This window comes from Nilaparvata lugens, chromosome 9 (genome assembly GCF_014356525.2).
Source record: "Nilaparvata lugens isolate BPH chromosome 9, ASM1435652v1, whole genome shotgun sequence".
In the NCBI taxonomy this organism is placed as follows: Eukaryota; Metazoa; Arthropoda; class Insecta; order Hemiptera; family Delphacidae; genus Nilaparvata; species Nilaparvata lugens.
The window spans coordinates 11,663,882-11,685,384 of NC_052512.1; the positions used below are offsets into that span (position 1 = coordinate 11,663,882).

Below are 21,503 nucleotides of genomic sequence, written 5' to 3' on the forward strand. Positions count from 1 at the left end.
ATCATCCACATACATCCAGTAATCCTCCAGATACATCCAGCAATAATCCACATACATCCAGTAATCCTCCAGATACATCCAGCAATCATCCACATACATCCAGTAATCCTCCAGATACATCCAGCAATCATCCACATACATCCAGTAATCCTCCAGATACATCCAGCAATAATCCACATACATCCAGTAATCCTCCAGATACATCCAGCAATCATCCACATACATCCAGTAATCCTCCAGATACATCCAGCAATCATCCACATACATCCAGTAATCCTCCAGATACATCCAGCAATAATCCACATACATCCAGTAATCCTCCAGATACATCCAGCAATAATCCACATACATCCAGTAATCCTCCAGATACATCCAGCAATCATCCAGATACATCCAGCATCATCCACATACATCCAGTAATCCTCCAGATACATCCAGCAATAATCCACATACATCCAGTATCCTCCAGATACATCCAGCAATCATCCACATACATCCAGTAATCCTCCAGATACATCCAGCAATCATCCACATACATCCAGTAATCCTCCAGATACATCCAGCAATCATCCACATACATCCAGTAATCCTCCAGATGCATCCAGCAATCATCCACATACATCCAGTAATCCTCCAGATACATCCAGCAATCATCCACATACATCCAGTAATCCTCCAGATACATCCAGCAATCATCCACATACATCCAGTCATCCTCCAGATACATCCAGCAATCATCCACATACATCCAGTAATCCTCCAGATACATCCAGCAATCATCCACATACATCCACTAATCCTCCAGATACATCCAGCAATAATCCACATACATCCAGTAATCCTCCAGATACATCCAGCAATAATCCACATACATCCAGTAATCCTCCAGATACATCCAGCAATCATCCACATACATCCAGTAATCCTCCAGATACATCCAGCAATCATCCACATACATCCAGTAATCCTCCAGATACATCCAGCAATCATCCACATACATCCAGTAATCCTCCAGATACATCCAGCAATCATCCACATACATCCAGTAATCCTCCAGATGCATCCAGCAATCATCCACATACATCCAGTAATCCTCCAGATACATCCAGCAATCATCCACATACATCCAGTAATCCTCCAGATACATCCAGCAATCATCCACATACATCCAGTAATCCTCCAGATACATCCAGCAATCATCCACATACATCCAGTAATCCTCCAGATACATCCAGCAATCATCCACATACATCCAGTAATCCTCCAGATACATCCAGCAATCATCCACATACATCCAGTAATCCTCCAGATGCATCCAGCAATCATCACATACATCCAGTAATCTCCAGATACATCCAGCAATCATCACATACATCCAGTAATCCTCCAGATACATCCAGCAATCATCCACATACATCCAGTAATCCTCCAGATACATCCAGCAATCATCCACATACATCCAGTAATCTCCAGATACATCCAGCAATCATCCAGATACATCCAGCAATCATCCGGATACATCCATATACATCCAACAATCATCCACATACATCCAGTAATCCTCCAGATACATCCAGCAATCATCCACATACATCCAGTAATCCTCCAGATACATCCAGCAATCATCCACATACATCCAGTAATCCTCCAGATACATCCAGCAATCATCCACATACATCCAGTAATCCTCCAGATACATCCAGCAATCATCCACATACATCCAGTAATCCTCCAGATACATCCAGCAATCATCCACATACATCCAGTAATCCTCCAGATACATCCAGCAATCATCCACATACATCCAGTAATCATCCACATACATCCAGTAATCCTCCAGATACAGCCAGCAATCCTCCAGATACATCCAGCAATCATCCAGATACAGCCAGATACAACCAGAAAACATCCAGATACATCCAGCAATCATTCAGATACAGTCAGATACATCCAGCAATCATTCGGATACATCCATATACATCCAACAATCATCCAGATACATCCAGTAATCCACCAGATACATCCAGCAATCATTCGGATACATCCATATACATCCAACAATCATCCACATACATCCAGTAATCCTCCAGATACATTCAGAAATCATCCAGATACAGCCAGATACATCCAGCAATTAATCAGATTCATCAAGCAGTCATCCAGATACATCCAGCAATCATCCAGATACAGCCAGATACAACCAGAAAACACCCAGATACATCCAGCAATCATTCAGATACAGTCAGATACATCCAGCAATCATTCGGATACATCCATATACATCCAACAATCATCCAGATACAACCAGTAATCCTCCAGATACATCCAGCAATCATTCGGATACATCCATATACATCCAACAATCATCCACATACATTCAGTAATCCTCAAGATACATTCAGCAATCATCCACATACATCCAGTAATCCTCCAGATACATCCAGCAATCATCCAGATACAGCCAGATACAACCAGAAAACATCCAGATACATCCAGCAATCATTCAGATACATCCAGCAATCATCCGGATACATCCATATACATCCAACAATCATCCAGATACATCCAGCAATCAGCACCATACGAAATTTCTTAATGAATTCCATTTCAATTGTTCAATTCCATTCTATAATTCTAATCAAATTTCTAATTTTGAATATATTTTTTTCTGCATAATGTTATTATTTATTCATTCAATCATTCAGAATTACACAACTTACAGAAAAGTACCACAGGCTTATAAGCCCAAAACGGTTCCAATTCTAATTTATGCAACAGTCAAAATGTAGCTAGGTTATGTGTCACTTAACATTCTTCAATTACACATTCAATTTACAATTCAAAGCACACAAAAATCATTCTTGAATTAAAAAAATACTTCTAAATCAAAAAAAATTGAAGTATCGGATCAGATGACCTGAATCAAAGATATCTCTAGGAGCCTCTGGAAAAATAAAAAGTAAAAGCAATGCCTTCCTTTCATTTCCACTGATTTTAAAACGTAATTTCACTATATAGATTTTATAAACAAATTCCACTGTGAGTGAAACACATTTCGAAATGGTTTAAGTCTTTCATTCACATCTCAATGACAACGAATGGTTATAAAAACTGATTTCCACCATATACTGTTGAACGAGTGTCATTTTTCCATCGTTTTTCCATAAAATCGTTCTACAAATACAAATTTGTGTCATCATCCACGCCATCAATCTAGAATAAACAAGCTGAATATAATACAGCTTATCAATTTTGAATATTCGATTTCATTTTCCATCACAAGCTGCTAGTTTATCAACTAGCTGCTATTTGTTTTCAAATGTTCATAGCAGTCTGATCTCATGTGAATAACAGCGAAAACCATAGAAAAAATTGAAAAACAATTCCGATTTATAACTGACGTGGTGAAGACAGAAAGTATAGAATTTCTAGGATAAATGCAGAAAAATATCATTGGCAATATATTGAAATAACTTTGATGTGTAATCTGAACCCACGCAAAAACAAAACGGAGACAAAGTTTTAGAAAACTCACTAGGTTGTCAATATTAAAGGGCGAAAACAGTTTGGTGTTTCAAGTGAAAGGTTCCTGGAACAGTGGAAAGCAAGGTAGAGAGAGAAGAGAGTAAATATTAGAGAAAGTGGGAGGGAAAGCATGCATGGTAACGAGTGCACTCATAAAAAAAACTAATAAATATGTCAGTTACAGCTTGATCCTATATGAAAGCAGTAATCAATGAAATTTGAAAAAATGAACGAAAATCAACACAAGAGAGGCGTTTTACTTTTTTTGCCACATGCCAGAATATTTTCCCTCACAATCAGATTAAATTTTATTCTCCCAATAGCTCATAGTTGTCATTCAATCAGTTAATAACGGTTCGGCTACTATAGGGATACTGAGATAACAAACAACTTTTGACTCTTTTCCTGAAAATGTTCAGTGTTTGAGCTTTTTTCAAGTGGGTTGACATTGAAAATCCCCTACTTTTAGTCGTTCTCAAGTTTCTTCCTATTATAATTTTTCAACGCATACAGTTTGATGTTGAATTTACGAGATTGAGATCGATTTCCCAGCTTTGAAATCATATATATCTTCACGCGCTGTTAGTCAATAAAATTGTTCTCCAGCGCTCTCGAAAGAAAACCTTGCATGATTCCTGGTGCGTTATTCCACACGCATAAGGAAACAAAAGCTAGAAACATAAAATTGTTTTTTTTTTATGAATACTGCATAAGAGAGACTTGCAAATGGTCTCAATCTCGCCGTCACAACGAGCCGGATAAGAATATTGATGAAGGAAACGAGAAAAATATTCATCATCTTTTAAAAACTAAGGATGGCGGCCATAATTGTCTTAATTTTCCATATTGGTTTCTATTTAGTTATAGTGAAAGATATCGGATTGATTCTATCACCAAAGTGTCTAGAATTTTCCGGAACTATGATACCCACACTCTCATTATACTATTCCCAACGAAGAACTTAAGACATTTTCCACGTTTTTTATCAGAAAATCGACACGGAAGTACCCCATTTTGCTTCTAACACATTAGAAGTACCACCTTTTGGCTAATTTAAGAGTTGACTCGAACACAGAACCACATTCGATTCTGAAACATTAGGAGTACCACATTTTGCCTAATTTAAGAGTTGATTCAAACACATCACATTCCAAGTACCACATTGGATTCTTAAACATTAGAAGTACAACATTTCACCTAATAATTTAAGATTGGATTCATTACCAATTTTTCTTAGTATCAAATGAGTTTCATGTGACTGAATTTCTAAAAAAATCAATTCAAGTATTCACCGTTCTCCTTGTTGCTTTCTCTATTACACAACAATCATAATCTTACCACCACTCACTACATGTTGGTAGGGTAACTAGGAATTACAAAAGTTGGTCACTATGGCAGGCCCAAAGGTTTTAGTACACCCATTCCAAAATCCTGGCTACGCTACTGCGTTCAAGCAAGTTGACAGATCTCATAACTACAGTCTCAGCCAGTTTTACACAGTTTATTCGTCCGTCTATGGAATTTTTTCCACTCCGTTTCAAGAACACATAGGCTATCATAGTGTAGTATGAAACGTTTTTTGATAGAACTACTGACACCTTATTCTTATCCTTCATTATTTTATTTATCTATTCTATCATTTAGAATTACACAACTTACAGGAAAGTACCACAGGCTAAAAGGCCCAAAACGGTTCCAATTCTAATTTATACTAGTAGTTCTGTGAACAGTAGACCTCGCGCTCAGTAAGTTACATTGACCTGTTGTTATGTTTTCTCAAAAAATAATAAATGATTTATCAATTTAAAATGTCTAGAGAAAATCTTAAATAAACATAGAGCTTTCTCTCTTATCGTACCGTGACGGTGTCGTCCCGGAATGTGAGTGTGAGCGCTGTTATCAGGTCTGGCTGTCGTCGATACGCCAATCCAATCAACCCAACTAGACAATAAATTTGTCTACTAACTTTGATGGAAAGATACATTTACAAGATGTTCGATGATTTTGAACGGGTAGTATTATAGTCCACTAAACAGCTGATTTATGATGAATAATTCTATAGTCTGAGTTTTACTCCAATACTGGCGTATGAAGGAGGCTCCTTTTACCTTTCATATTATCCTTTAAATGCAAAATTTCCAAAAGCCTTGTACATACGTCGACGCGCAATTTGAAAAGGAACATACCTGTCAAATTTCATGGAAATCTATTACTGCGTTTAGCCGTGAATGCGCAACATATAAACCGTCGACTTGAATCTTAGACCTCACTTCGCTCGGTCAACAACAGTCCAAATGTAGTTGGGTTATGTGTCACTTCAAAATTCTCCAATTTACAATTCAAAACACATAAGTTCTCAACGTTCATCTCCATGATAAATTGTCCACAAGTTTTAGGTTCCCAAGAGTTTCTAAGATTTCGAAGTCAGAACTATGGTGAGTTCATGGTGTTAGGTGCTAGTTTCATTATTACTTTCCTTGCCCTATCACCATTTGGCGGCTAAAATGGCGAAAATGTTGTTAAAAACAGGGTTTTTCACGATTATCTCAAAAACTGCTCCAACGATTTTGATCAAATTCATACCTAGAAAGGTCATTGATAAGCTCTATCAACTGCCACAAGTGTCATATCTGTTAAAATTTTAGGAGCACTGCACCATCTATGCAAAGTTTGATTTTAGATTCCCAATTATCAGGCTTCAGATAGAATTTAAACAAAAAAAAATCAAGTGGAAAAGATTGAGCATAAAAATCTCTACAATTAATGTTCAGTAGCATTTCCAACTAAAATTGAAAATAAGCTCGAAATTCGAGAAAATAAGATTATTCAATTGCAAACTGTTGGCAACTGTTGATTCTATTAAATCATTCACTTTGAAGATTTAGCAGACTTCGAGTGTCTGCAGCGCTATTGTCCTGTCACCAGCTGGCTCTGATCTTAGAAAAGTAGACTTGAGATGCGCGGGAACACTAGCGTCAGTTGATCAATTTTCATAACTGGCAAGGAAAGTTGTGTGAGTGCATCACACCAGATTTTTAATATTGTTTAAATGATCTTAGTTTAACTAAATTTGTACTTATCATCGATAGTAATGTTTATGTTTATCCAATCACTATAGGCTACCGCTAATTTCACCTTGAGGCAAAAATATTCTGTCATCTCTTGACAGTATTTATCTTCTATCTCTTAACAGTACCTCTTGACCTTGAATCGATTCACAAAATTAGTGTAGACGGTAATGACATTCCTTACTGTAGCTCAGTTAAAAATTTAGGCATTATTATGAATAATACTCTTGACTGGTCAGAACAAGTGAACAAAACTTGTAAAAAGGTATTCTCAGCCATGCATGCATTGGAGAAAATGCACGATATTCTCCCTAGAAACATTAAATTATTATTGGTTCAATCTCTCATCTCCCCACATTTAATGTATTGTAATTCTGATATGCAAGTCACTCTGAATGATAAACTACAGCGTTGCTAAAATTATTGTCTACGTTTCGTCTACTCTCTCCAACGCCATGATCATATCACCCCAGCCCACATTGCTAGTTCAACATTGAAGCTTCCCGATCAGAGGCTTTTTCGAATAGTCAAGCTTGTTAGAGATATCTTGAAATACGGTAATCCGAACTATTTTAAAGATGATTTCAAATTTGTCTCTGAAGGTAGGAGGATAGATGCTTCACATACTAGAACCGGAGAAAGTACTTTAAGGATACCCAATCATCGAACTACTATTTTCACAAAATCCTTCTTAGTCAGTGCCTGTCGTGCATGGAATACACTTCCTGTTTCTATCAGGTCTATCGAGAGCCGAGCGAGCTTCAACCTGACTTTGAAAAAACATATTTTGGAACAAATGACTGAAACTGTCCGGCCCTAGAACGATCACATGACAACCATCCCTCACCCATTCCACCAATATAAACCTTTAAACCATGTTATAGAACGAATTGTATATATATATATATATATATATATATATATATATATATATTATATAAACTCATGTTATTTCAATTATCCACTACATACTGCTGTATATTACTGAAATTTGATAACCCTGATCTACTTTCAGCCTAATTCATTTTATTAATCAATTATTTGATCTTATCTACCTATATAATTATTTTACTTTATCAATTTTCTGTTTTTTTTCTCTTCAATATTCATATTGATTAAAACTTTTACAATATTTCCATTAATAAATAAATCCTTAGTTTAAATAACGAAATTAACGTTTTGGTAGAGAGTTAGTGGGGAGGATATTTTTATTATCCTTCCCAAGGAATGGACATTGATATGTCCAAAGCTCCGCCAATTTATGTAGATGCATAACAATATGATTATTATCTATAGTTATTATATTACAAATTGCTTTTTCATATCATATACAGTTCAATAGTTATTTTCCTAGTCTATATTATGTAAATTCATCTATAATTTTGCTGTATTGTAAGCTATTGTATATAAGTGTATAAGCCAGTATATATTGTAATCTACATAAATAAAGTACTCAATCAATCAATCAACAGTATAGAGACAGATATGACAGAAATAATCTGTCATCTCTTAACAGTATTTATCTCTTATCTCTTAACAGTTTTTATCTTACATCTCTTAACAAAATTAACTTACTGTATTCTGGAGGTTAACAAAATGGTTCACCAATAAAGGCCTATTCACTGAGTGGAAAACTTATGATTCATCAACAATAGGCCACGAAAATGTCGAAATTTAATAACAATAGGCGACCGCTAAAGAGTCACTGATATTTCTACCTGTCCATCTATTGTTTTTCGGCGGCCCCGTCTCGTTTCCAAAACTCGGTGTGATTCACCCTTTCTTGTGAACAGCTTATAGCTGAATTACTTTCAGTTGAAGTAGTATATATTTAGCAAGAGCGGTAACTGAAGCAAATTCAAGCTACCGTCGCGAAGTAAGCAGCAATATAAGCTTCTCTGCCAGCGATGAAGTGGTTGCAAGGTACGATGCACATGCTATGCTTGCTGTGGTGTAATTTCTAGAGCTCTGACTTCCGCTAGAGTCCTTTCTCTCTCCCACTCTCTCTTTGTCTCTCCCACAAAGTAGCAGCAACTAAATTAGAGCAGAAGCACTCTGAGTCATCAATATGCCCGTTGGCCACATTAAAGTACTTCTAACACACTATGCTTGAGTGAGGGCTTCACCTTGTTTATTTAAACTGTATTATACAAATACGCTGTGTCATGCTCTAGAAGTAATCAGTACTGAAGATGAGAGTGAGAGATAGAGATGTAAATAGGAGAATGAGAAAGGAAAGGAGTTCAAATCAAATCAAATTCATTGCCTTACAAAAAAATGTTCACAAATAAATACAGATTACAAAATGTAATACTTTAGTATAAGAAGTATATTTTCAACATAATTGACCGAGCGAAGTGAGGTCTAAGATTCAAGTCGACGGTTTGGTATCTCTTAATGTTCAAATGTTGAAATGTTCAAATTTTTGAATGTTTATATGTTTAAATGTTTATATGTTGCGCATTTACGGCGAATCGCGGAAATAGATTTTCATGAAATTTGACAGGTATGTTCCTTTTTAAATTGCGCGTCGACGTATATACAAGGTTTTTGGAAAGTTTGCATTTTAAGGATAATATAAAAGGAAAAAGGAGCCTCCTTCATACGCCAATATTACCGTAAAAATCAGACTATAGAATTATTCATCATAAATCAGCTGTCGAGTTGACTATTAATTGCATGCCATGACGCATGCAATTCACTATCTCAATGTAACTTGGTAAAAAATCAACAGTTGTATAAATTACATGCCTCATTGAATGCAATTTTTATGCACTATTAAATAGGATGCAAAGAACTTATAACAGCTCGTCTGGGCGCCTAGATGTCTTCTGGTTTTCTCGCGCTGAATTCCGGAAAGCATTAACTTATATGATAATTAAATCTTGTGTAAGCATGATCTGATCAAATAAATAGTTAGTGTATCAGTGTGGATGTGCTTATGGTTTGAGACGTCGTTATAACTGCGCGAGGTCTACTGTTCACAGAACTACTAGTAATATACTAGCAGTTCTGTGAACAGTAGACCTCACGCAGTATTCTCATCCACAAGTACCTGATTGAAACTATAGACCTTATGGAAATACAGCGATAGACTGGCTTCTCCACACATCTGTGTAATCACTTGTCAGCTAATTTATGATGAATAATTCTATAGTCTGATTTTCACTCTAATATTGGCGTATGAAGGAGGCTCCTTTTTCCTTTTATATTATCCTTGGAATGCAAAATTTCCAAAAACCTTGTATATACGTCGACGCGCAATTAAAAAAGGAACATACCTGTCTAATTTCATGAAAATCTATCACCGAGTTTCGCCGTAAATGCCCAACATATAAACAATAATTTAAACATTTAAACATTGAAACATTTAAACATTAAGAGAAATGCCAAACCGTCGACTTGAATCTTAGACCTCACTTCGCTTGGTCAACTAATTCGAAGAAACTAGCAAAACCACAGTTTGAGTGCCGGTGACGAGTACCAAAACAGAAAACGATACTATTACTTCCAATAGAAAAACTTTGATTCAACAAGGTAAGCTGAACTATTATAATTATAACTATACAATTCAATCAAGGTGAAAGTGGGGAAAACACATATTTATACTGTATGTAAGTTTGATGGCAATACTAGAGAAAAAAATCAAATTGTGTTGTGAATTTGGTGAAAAACATTTGTTGATTTGATCCAATCAATTATTTTTTTAGTACTTGATTAAGTGATGCTATCTGAAATTTAATTTTTGGGTAACAGGTTAATTAATTTATTTACTACATAGGGGAACTGTCTACGGCATACTATTAGGTCTGTCCTGGAAATACGGTAATTTGATGGCGATCTGAAATTTTAAGCTGGAAAGTATGGAGTGAATGTATTTTTGTATCTATTAATATAAAGTATTAAATTTCTTTCATAGAGTTGTCTCACTGTCAGAACCGGGAATTCTTCATGAAGTAATTGACTGGGCTATCGTCTCGGCCTTTGGAGAGCAGCTTTTAGTATGTGCCTCTGAATCACACCTATTTTATTAAAATGAGTGTCTAAGGCACCCCCAAACCCTTATACCATACTGAAATATGGATTGGGCATAAGCCGAATAGACCATCATCAATAACTTTAAATCTCCAACACTGCTTAATCTGTAGAATTTATGAATAATATAATTCATTTTTCTACACATATTATCAATATGTACACATTCCACTTCAGATGTTGATTGTACTGACAGGTGGTAGGAGTTTTGGGACAAATACTTTTGGGGACTGAAGGGTTCCGACATAAGAGAGGATGGGTCTTCGCAGGTGGAATCAGGTGTCAAATTAAAATCAATCAATCAATCAATCAATCAATCTCCAACAGTAGTTTGACTCAAAGTAGTTGAACACATGGAAGTAGAATGTCAGTTGCAGGCCTTTTCACATAAACTTATTTATGAATATTAATTATTCAATATACTTCGTCTTTTTTTCTATCTTCTTCTTCTTCTCCTCCTCCTCCTCTCCTCCTCCTCCTCCTCCTCCTTCTTCTTCTTCTTCTTCTTCTTCTTCTTCTCTTCTTCTCTTCTTCTTCTTCTTCTTCTTCTTCTTCTTCTTCTTCTTCTTCTTCTTCTTCTCTTCTTCTCTTCTTCTTCTTCTTCTTCTTCCTCCTCCTCTTCTACTTCTTCTTCTTCTTCTTGCTTGGAGTTGATGAGTGATCAGTCCTCATCGTCTAATTCTAATCAATCAGAATTCTTTTCTTTCCATTGTGTATTTCAGTTGAATATTGCAAATGGTACACTTTCTATCCCTTTATTAAGACCTAATTCAGTCTCCAGTCCATTATTATTTTGTATTTCTCTTACACATATAGTTATTGAATTATTTATATTCTATTTAGTCGTTCTTAGTCTCATATCTTTATTTTTTGCGTGAATTTTATTATGTTCATAATTTCTGTATTATTATACAGAATATCATTATATTATTCTGTATTATTATTTTCTTATGCTACATAAAATCTCTGACGTAAAATATTTTGATGTGCAATGGGTCTATCTAGATCTGGCACAAAATGAAAACAATTAATCAATCTTCTTCTTCATCTTCTCCTTCTCCTTCTTCTTCTTCTCCTTCTCCTTCTTCTTCTCACAAACAAGGATTAGGATATATCCTGTTCCGACTCACATCTAGCCAATCATTCAAATAAACATGAAAAAAATCCTATTATTGCCACCGCTTGCGTGGTCTGCCAACATCTCTTTTTTTAATAATAATTAAAGACTTTTAGGGTCGGTTTCCGAGCTCGGGATTTGGATAAGTTCTTAATTTTAAACAGCTGGAGTCAGAAAATTGGCTTTCCAAAACGGGGCGTAGGCGTAGTAAAATAATCTTCATTTACTCATTTCTATAATTGGAAACGTTTTCCTTGACGAAATGAAACATTTCCAAATAATTCAAAATAGCTGAAACTTTACACTATTTTTTATTTATTTTATTTTGTGTTTAATTCTGTAGTTTTTCGAAATTTAATTTTATCGTGGACCACGACTACGCCCCGTTTCGGAAAGCCAATTTTCTGACTTCAGAACTTGGCTGAATCCCGAGCTCGGAAACCGGCCCTTATTGGGATTCTCTCAACTGACATTGATGCCGATTCTCCGAAACTCTTTCATTCATGCTGCAGATATTAAATTCTTTCCTTATATTCCTGAAATGATCTCTTCAGTAACACCCTTTGGCTCTTCGGAGAAATCTCATCTCGGCTGCCTGCATTCTACTTTCAAATGGCTTCGTTGTCAACCATGTCACTACCGTAGGCTAGAGGAAGACTGGAGCGGCCATTACCTTATAAAATTTCATAATTGTGTTTGTTCTAGCTTTTCTACCCAACGTACTGCTGATATTTCCAATATAGTTTTCAAATTTAATCATTTAGATCTCAAAGTTACATATTATTCCCACTTCTTTATGAGGGGAATATCAATTTATAAAACCCTACTCTGGAAATGAATCTATAAATGATTTCTATTCAGTGACAAAAGCGTTGGGGGAGAAAATCGCAAGGAGTTCTAAAAACATATTGCAAGAGAAGCATTCTGAATATGTCCTTAATAAAAAAGATTGTCCATCTACTCAGTAGAATGATTTACCTATCAAGTAGATAATAATTTATCTACTCAGTAGATAAACCATTCCTATTCCCTGACAAGGCCCCTACGGTTCTTTGTTTCTAGTAACCGTCTAGCTAACTTTTTTACATTTAAAGACCGAGCTCTCTCATGTCCAATGCTTATCAAACTAAGATCACACAGTCTAGTATTGGACATAGAATTCCTTAAGTCAGTGGTTCTTAAACTTTTAACTTCAAGCCCCCACCCCCTGCAAAATTCAGATGTAAGCCGTGCCCTCTTCATGTATAAGCGTATAACAACAAATTCTATACAAACAATAATTATAATTTATTCAGGTGTTATAGCTACTATAGTACATAGTTGTTACTTTCGTATCTCATAGCAATTAACAATAAAAAGAGCTTCAATGTGAAGGATGAGCTTGTTTTTTTCGCACAGAGTTTGTTGAAAAGAGGTGTCAGCTATGATTACGCTACTCAAAGCTCCTGGGTCTCATCCAGTCTTGATGTAAATTTACTTTTCATGGCAGCTAGAGAAGAAAACCCAGTTTCAATTCTTCAATTTTCGTACACTCCCGACAGTCGAGGCCTACGACCGTAGAGGACTGGAAAACAGTCCTCTACTGTCTCGACTGTCGCGCCCCCGTTTCACACGAATAAGCTGTCGCAAATGGAGTCAATATCTTCAATGCCTTTCCACTGAAAATTGGATGTTCCTTTTGCACACCAATTCAAAAGGATGTGAGAGAATATTCTTCAAACTTCATTTTAAGCGCATAGTCACCTTGGAGATCAATGAGATTTTCATGTTCTATGATGTTGAGGGAGATGATGTTGTTTCATTGATTGAGAATTTGAACTGATTTTGAATCCATGTCAAACCATTCAAGTTCTCATTAAAATATTTCTAAGTAGAATTTTTAAAGTAGAAAGATTGCTCATCATAATTATTTTAGAAGTAAATTTAAATAATTTTCCAACAAAGCTTTGAGGGTCGCGCCCCACACTTTGAGAACCACTACCTTAAGTAGTTCTTAATTGATTCAGTTTGGAAAAAGACTTTTCACCACTTGCAACAGTTATGGGTAATATAAGAAACGTTATGAATGCTGTACAAATGCTTGATCAGAAAATAATACTCAGTACTCAGAATTATTTTTGAGTGATTAATCATGAGCTATTATTTCTGTGGTTTATATTCGGTGACAGGAGTATGTGAGAACCTGTCGAAAGGACCGACTATTGTTTGCCAATCACCTCTCAGGAGGAGACCCCAAACTTGGTGGCAGAATTCCTCTTTCTCCTGGTTGGTGGAAAAATACCTGGTCCCAAAGTTTCGGTCACTGATTGTACGATAAGCGATTGTACAATTAGCGATTGTACGATTAGTGATTGTACGATTAGCGATTGTACGATTAGTGATTGTACGATTAGCGATTGTACGATTAGTGATTGTACGATTAGCGATTGTACGATTAGTGATTGTACAATAAGCGATTGTACGATTAGAGAAATTAGCGATTATCAGCATCAAGAAATCAGAAGCCCGAGGAAAGTTGCTTTTCACTTTCGTAGTCAGAACATTCTACTTCAACTGCATTGACACTGATTTTCCGGGCTGAAAGAACAACTCGCTAACCTCTAATTACAGGATATTGACGTAGAGAAACGATAGCATAAGTAGATATCCCATGGTATAGGGCGTGTATGTCGCAACTTTTACTGTTATCCCAAGCCGATAGTTCACGTAGTTCTTTCCTATGCAGCTATGTGACGCTGGTAGTCTCTCAAATTGTGCCGTTCATACACCATCACCCCAACAAAACAGTAAAAATTCACAATAATCGTTTTGTTCATTATATTTTGTATAACATTTATTTTATTAACTTGAGTTGGTGCCAAGCCAGTTGAAACCCCATTCATTTTGATTCATTCATTTTAATCGGCTTGAGATAACAGTAAAAGTTGCGACATAAATTCCCCATACCATGGGATATCTACTTACGCTATTGTTTATCTATGATATTGACGACTCAGAAGATCTTGACGTAGAGGTACAGTTTTGAATTCATGCAAACTGAATTAGTAAATACAGATTATTAGAAAAAGATGATCAGGTTATTTCATGTTTATATTGATGATTTTTCAATCTCTAATAATTGAACGAACGCTAGCGAGTTCTCACTTTTGACTCACTCAAGGTCAAAGTCGTTCATGAACAAAGTTGTCTCATGAAGTGATCTATAACGGATTTCAGGCGAGTTGCATTTGATTCAACCTTTTGGTAGTCGCGTCCATTGAAAATGAATTTTCACTCAACGAGCGTTAGCAAATTCTTACTTTCGACTTACTGAAGGTCTAAATCGTTGTCCGTCTATTTGTATGTTCTACTCTAACTTTAGAAAGAATTGATCAATCAGCTTAAACTCTTGAACACGTATTCTTTGAACCTTTTTACAGATCGAAGTCTTTGGCGACGAAATTGACTTACTCCTTCGTCCTTTTTTAGGATATAAGAAAATTAGGAAAAAATTTGTTGAGATTTATCATCTAGCCAGCTGAAGAATTCATTGCGTGCAATTACTACAGTTCTTTCATCATTTCATAACATCAGCTGAGGATGAGACTCTCGCCTCTGTCTTATATTATCAGATTTTTGAATGGAATGTGGATGATCATTTGGAGCTCTCCATCTTCAATGAGTAGCCTATTAAAATTCGAAAATGAGTAATATTCAAAGTAAGAAACAAATTAGGTTGGATTACAGTCTTTATTCGACAGTATCATCCGATTTCATCATTTGTGTTGACTTATACTAGATTTATTAGTCAAAATCATTCTGAGCATTATTGACCGAGCGAAGTAAGGTCTAAGATTCAAGTCGACGGTTTTTCTCTATATGTTTTTATGTTTATATTATTTTATGTTCCGCATTTACAGCGAAACGCGACAATAGTTTTTCATGAAATTATACAGGTATGTTCCTCTTTGAATTTTGCGTCGACGTATATATAAGGTTTTTTTAAATTTTGCATTTTAAGGATAATAAAAAATGAAGAGGAGTCTCCTTCTAACGCCAATATTACCGTGAAAATCGGACTATAGAATTATTCATCATAAATCAGCTGTATAGTGGATACTACCCGTTCAAAAACATCGAACATCTTGAAAATGTATCTTTCCATCAACGTTAGTAGACAGTTGACTATAATACTACTTACCCGTTCAAGAACATCGAACATATTATTATTGAAAATGTATCTTTCCATCAACGTTGTAGACAGTTGCAGCCAGACCTGATAACAGCGCTCACACTCACATTCCGGGACGACACGTCACGGTACGAAAGGACAGAAAGCTCTATGTTCATTTAGGATTTTTCTAAACATTTTAAATTGATTAATTATTTATCAATTTTTGAGAAAACATAACAACAGGTCAATGTAACTTACTGAGCGCGAGGTCTATTGTTCACAGAACTACTACTTATTGTGTGCTCTACATCCTGAGACCACAAAAAGCGCATGAAATCTCATATAGATTTCCAGGTATACCTAATAACAATGCTCCTTTTGTATGTTGAAACACATGTAATTTCCAATTCAGCCATCAACAGTAACTTCATTGACAGTAACTTCTTCTCGTTCCTCGCACACAGTCTTTGCCCATTGAGGAACCTTCTTCAAGTTTTGTATATAATATGTATATTGGTTGTACTTTATTCTAAGAAGAAGAATAAAGATAATCTCAATTTCAATTGAGATCTCGCACAATGATATAACTTCTATAATTGTAGTCAATATAGCACAATAATACATAAAAGAGATAAGAATAGAAAACATCATAATCAGAAATAGATTCCTAATGATAAAAAATTTGGTGTGGCGCACTCACACAACTTTCCTTGTCGTTAAGAAAATTGTTCACCCAACGCTAGTGTTCACGCGCATCTCAGGTCTACTATTCAAAGATCTGAGCCAACTGGTGACAGGACAATAACGCTGGAGGCATACGAGATCTGCCATCTCTTCATAGTGAATGATTTAATAGCATCAACAGTTGCCAATAGTTTGCAATTATTGAATAATCGCATTTTCTCGTATTTTAAGCTTCTTTTCAATTTTAGGTGGAAATGCTACTGAACATTAATTGTAGAGATTTTCATGCTCATGTAGGCAAGTGGAGGGTGTATAAATAAGGAATGGAAAGGAATAAGAGTGAAGAGGAGCGGAAAAGGGAAGAATTTGAGAAGAAGGTAGAAAAAGAGAGAAAAATATAAACAAAAATTGTAAGCGAGTCCACTTTTAACAAATCTATCAAAAAGAATTGGCCTTGCAAACAGTAGTTAGATCAGAGATCTCGAGCCTCATACGTCGATATGGAAGAGAATGTTACAGTAGGTACAGGTTTCCATTTATAGTTTAGTTTTTCTACTCATCTCAAAACTCAACTGACGTTTTTCAAAATTCTTTATATTTGGGGAGTTATTTGTAGCGCAAAACTGACTTAACATTATTCTAAACAAACCTAGACTGTACTTTACCGAGATGCGTTTTAGTTACTTTAAGCCTAAAGAAACATTAGCATAAGTTATTGGTTCGCTATCGTTTCTATTGGAACTTATGCTATTGTTTCTCTATGGAAGAAAAAGTTATAGTAGGTCTAGTTTTTTATTTCCAGTTTAGTGTTTCTACTGATTCTTAGAATCTATGAGGGAGTGGTCAGGATTAATGTTTATTATTCTAGTGCTTATTTTCTTGTATAGATCAACTGTTTCATTAAACAATAAATATTGTTGTGATATGTGACATATTTATTAGCAGTGGGCCTTGAATGATAATATTATTGACAACTGAATTCAAAGTGCAAGAAAAATGGGATTCATATTTTATCATATATATTCAATTACGATTTTTATATAATTGTTATTGTCATTACCTTAAAGCATAGAGAAACAATAGCATAAGTTTTTGTTTCGCTGTTGTTTTTATTGAAACTTACGCTATTGTTTCTATGAAGGTAATGAAAATACGCCAATTATATAAAAACCGTGGGATTCATATTTTATCTTAAATTCAATTCTGATTTTTATATAATTGTTATTGTCATTACTTCAAAGCATAGAAAAACAATAGCATAACTTATAATTGTTTCGCTATTGTTTTTATTGAAACTTACGCTATTGATTCTATGAAGGTAATGAAAATACGCCAATTATATAAAAACAGTAATTGGATACATAATAAAATATGAATCCAATTTTTCTTGCACTTTGAATTCAGTTGTCAATAATTATCATTCAAGGCCCACCACTAATAAATATGTCACATGTCACAACAATATTGATTGTATAAGTAAACAGTTGATCTATACAAGATAATACGCACTAAAATAATAAGCTTTACTCCGGGCCACTTCCTCATGGACTCATAAGAATTAGTAGAAACACTAAACTGGAAATAAGAAACTAGACCTACTACTGTAACTTTTTCTTCCATAGAGAAACAATAGCGTAAGTTTCAATAGAAATAATAGCGAACCAATGACTTATGCTATTGTTTCTCTATGCTTGAAGTAACTAAAAATCATCTCGGTAGAATAGGTACAGTCTAGGTTTGTTTAGAATAATGTTAATGATCAATTTTGCGCTACGAATAACTCTCAAATATAAGGAATTTTGAAAAACGCCAGTTTCCGTGACTCCGTCACTCTGTAATTTGCCATTACTATTTTCATATTTCTCAACATCAGTACCAACAATTCTGTTGTTTGTTTAATTCTTCAAAGCCACTTCGTATTTAATTGGACTTCACATTAGATGCGGTTTTGGACGAATGGTTTTTCTTTCTGCTGGGATCGTCGGTATCCTGAATAAATAGATTAATGGACACGATCTGTTGAAATTCTCCTAATTCTAACCACAGGCAATCATATCTCACGTATCGATGGACAACTAGTAGTTCTATGAAGAGTAGACCTCGCGCAGTTATGAATCACAGCCTCCTCTTATACTGTCCATCAGAGTAAATCCTGTCTGTATGTCGTGTCGGCGAGATATCGGTGTGAAACGGCTAATGACTGTTAGGGTTGTATAAAAAATTCTAACATCAAAAGCTAATCTCCTTCAAGACATACTGGCAACAGGTCAGCCGAAGTTGAAAGCAGAGAAAGGTCGAGAGACAATAGTATGTTATTTTAGTTATTAATTGCATGCGTCATTGCATGCAATTAATAGTCCACTCGACAGCTGATTTATGATGAATAATTCTATAGTCTGATTTATACGGTAATATTGGCGTCAGAAGGAGACTCCTTTTCCTTTTGTATTATCCTTAAAATGCAAAATTCCAAAGATTCTTATGTATACTTGGACGCGCAATTTAAAAAGGAACATACCTGTCAGATTTCATGAAAATCTATTGTCGCGTTCCGCCGTAAATGCGCAACATATAATTATATAAACATGAAGAGAAATGCAAATCCGTCGACTTCAATCTTAAAGCTCACTTCGCTCGGTCAATAAATAGACGATCTAGAAACATGTTCCATTTGCCGTCTATAGTGAAGTCCACGATATAATGGCAGCGAAGAATTCAAAAAGGAAAATACCTGTCAAATTTCATGAAAACCTATCTCTGCATTTCGCCGTAAATGCAGAGCGAAACATAAACAAAAACATAAAAACAAAAATATAAACATAAAGAGAAATGCAAAACCGTCGACTTGTATCCAAGACCTCACTTCGCTCGGTCAATTATTTTTTCATCAAACATTTTAAAATTTAAACCTTAGGCATTCATATTCCACAAATCACTTTAGACCATTCTATTGTATTGAGTTGAATAGCTTGATAATACGAATCCAAGTAACAAAAACTTGAAAAATTACAGCAAGAACATGTTTTTGAATAATAGTGTGCTGAGTCATTTCAGTCATTAATTAAACTGTGCTTTCAGAATAAAGTATGATTTCCGGTACTTCTTCAAAATGATTTCTTTAATATGTGAATATTTCCCATTTTAGTTATAATAATGTGAATCACTTCATCTATGGCATCTAAATTTGGAAGTCTACTCTGTAAAAATATACAAGGACTGAAAATTTGTGAAGTGAACACAAATGAGACTACAAGACTTAAGCTGCGTTTACACCAAAGTTATTAACAAAATGTTAATAACTTAATCCTTATAGATTCTACACATGATGAGCATATATGTTTGTTAAGTTCCGTTGAATCTTATAGGCTCTATAAGGATAAATTTATTAACATTCTGTCAATAACTTTGGTGTAAACGCAGCTTTATTCAAATTTGGAAAAAATAGCAGGTCAACTCATCTTTCCACTCAATGATGTACTGATTGTATGGATGAATGAAAAGAATCGAGAATAAAGTCATCATTAAAATCATCTTCTTAATTTTTTTATTTTATCAAATTCTATTAAAACTGGTAACTTGGACCAACCATTCATTTAAATTCATCATTTTTTTTAAAGTGAATATATCTAAAAATACTCAAGTCTTCCACTGAATTCTTTTAAACTCTGTTTTGCAATTATTACACAATATAATTTGTTGAATATTCTAGAAATGATCGACATTTTTGTATGAAATTGAATTTGAAATTAAAATTCATTCGCCAAATAATTCTACAGACATTTCTTCAATCACAAAATAATAACAATAATAAAGTTAACAAAAGTTTAGAAGTATACAGACAAATATAATTAACAAGATCATGTGATGATATCAAGCAAAGTAAAGCTCCGTTTACAACAAAGTTATTAACAAAATGTTTATTTCTCCTTCCTTATAGATTCTATTAGATTGAACGGAACTTGACAAACACATAATGCTCTTCATGTGTATGATAAGTTATGTTCAATCTAATAGAATCTATAAGGACGGAGGAATATACATGTTGTTAATAACTTTGGTGTAAACCAAGCTCAATAATAATTTAATATTGAATGAAAAAGACCAAGAAATTGTCAAAAAGCCTCTGATCTATTGATAATTAGAAAGACCGGCTTCGGTTATTACACCATTGTCAATTTCTGATAAACTAAAACTAAATACAAGAGCAGCAGAATTTATAGCATAGCATATCAAATGCTAAATTCCGCTGCTTTTGTATTTAGTTTTAGTTTATTAGAGATTGACAATGGTGTAATAACCGAAACCGGTCTTTCTAATTATCAATAAATCAGTGGTTTTTTGACAATTTCTTAGTCTTTTTCATTCAATATGAATAATTACCACAATATCAACTTCTCAACTACACAAAAAATAGCTTAATAATTTCGCTCTACTGGCAAAAGTAACACTATCAATGAATATTCATCAATTCTTATAATATTGAATAGAGAAATGAAAACCAGCACCTACCTTTGACAAAGCGACGTCTGATCTTGGACACTGCAGCGCACACAGACCGATTTTACAACTATTTTCAACATTCTATAAGTTTCCCAATTTTAAAAATGTTACGTTTGCGGTGGGGTGGATGAGTGGAGGTTACAGGAAAGGATGGAGGATGTAGTAGAAGAGGAAGAAGAGGAGAAAAAGGAGAAGATGAAGGATGATGAGAACGGTGGAATGAAAACGGTCGATCTTGATGAAGTGGTGCAGGCAGGTAGCTGTAGTCAGTCGTACGCCTCGACGTACTGGCTATCAACTGAGCGCCGAGTGTTATGCGAATGCGATGCGAAGCTGGCTGAAGCAAACAGGTCTCTGTTGTGGTGGGGGTCGGGGGTCCATGCTACCCCAACTCTAAGGGATGGCAATCAAGGGGCAGGCT

At 35.0% G+C, this 21,503-nt stretch overlaps 1 protein-coding gene across 1 annotated transcript in view; it reads right to left on the reverse strand.

The window, feature by feature from the left end:
• Window positions 1–21,225, reverse strand: part of LOC111054087 (ras-specific guanine nucleotide-releasing factor 2-like) — a 432,594-nt gene extending 411,369 nt beyond the window's left edge. Inside the window, exon 1 of the mRNA XM_039435485.1 lies at window positions 21,092–21,225. The gene's annotated coding sequence lies outside the window, so the exon portion shown is untranslated. The remainder of the gene's footprint in view (window positions 1–21,091) is intronic.
• Window positions 21,226–21,503: the final 278 nt, after the last annotated feature.